The sequence below is a fragment of the Morone saxatilis genome, unplaced genomic scaffold (assembly GCF_004916995.1).
Source record: "Morone saxatilis isolate NCDOM2014 unplaced genomic scaffold, NCSU_SB_2.0 Contig10, whole genome shotgun sequence".
Lineage (NCBI taxonomy): Eukaryota > Metazoa > Chordata > Actinopteri > Moronidae > Morone > Morone saxatilis.
In genome coordinates, this window is record NW_023339652.1 from 16,988,794 (window position 1) to 16,989,036 (window position 243).

The following is a 243-nucleotide window of genomic DNA, read 5'->3' on the forward strand; positions in this document are numbered from 1 at the left end:
AGCATGGCAAAACAAGTAAGCTGCACAAACAATAACATCATAAACGTGAACGGCAAGATGACTGCTGTGTAAAAAAAGATAGGATGAGTGCAACATTGGACATGAGAAACACACATGCAAAACAAAGTAAAGCCATCATTTAGCATTCGGCAACACAATAACGGCAACAGATGATTCATTATGTCCTTCTACTCCAAATAAACACAGAGAGAGAGCAACAACAACACAAGTACTGCTAGGTTC

The 243-nt window shown here is 39.1% G+C and overlaps 1 protein-coding gene across 4 annotated transcripts in view; it reads right to left on the reverse strand.

Moving 5' to 3' along the window:
* Positions 1–243, reverse strand: part of sbf1 (SET binding factor 1) — a 61,831-nt gene that overhangs the window by 33,254 nt on the left and 28,334 nt on the right. The gene's annotated exons all lie outside the window — the stretch shown is intronic.